Source organism: Heterodontus francisci, chromosome 29 (assembly GCF_036365525.1).
Source record: "Heterodontus francisci isolate sHetFra1 chromosome 29, sHetFra1.hap1, whole genome shotgun sequence".
Taxonomy (NCBI): domain Eukaryota; kingdom Metazoa; phylum Chordata; class Chondrichthyes; order Heterodontiformes; family Heterodontidae; genus Heterodontus; species Heterodontus francisci.
Window position 1 is genome coordinate 22515890 of NC_090399.1, and position 441 is coordinate 22516330.

Below are 441 nucleotides of genomic sequence, written 5' to 3' on the forward strand. Positions count from 1 at the left end.
ATTTGCATGTGTGTATCACGTGACCAAGTTCACAGACCTGAAGTTAACTCTGCTTCTCTCTGCACAGATGCTGCCTGACCTGCTGAGTTTCCCCAGACTTTCTGCTTTGCTGCCACATTGACAGCAGCCCCACTCTTCAACAGTGAGGTAAATATTTCTTTGTCAGCTCTCAGGAAGCAGTTGCTGGGGCCCTATTTACACAGCTGAGCCAATGTCCATCATGGCACTGGACGTCCTGCCTCCCCCCCACATAATATGGGGGGGGGGGGAGGGGGGCGTCGTGTCGCCCTGATGCTAATGAGCCCCTACGTGTAATATTGCGGGGGCTGCCATCAGAGTGTGCTATCACGAACTGCGGCGCACTCGTAAAATTCAGGCCTGTGTGTGTGTGTGTGTGTGTGTGTGAGTAGTGAGTAAATGATGTAGCATTAGACCTTCAGG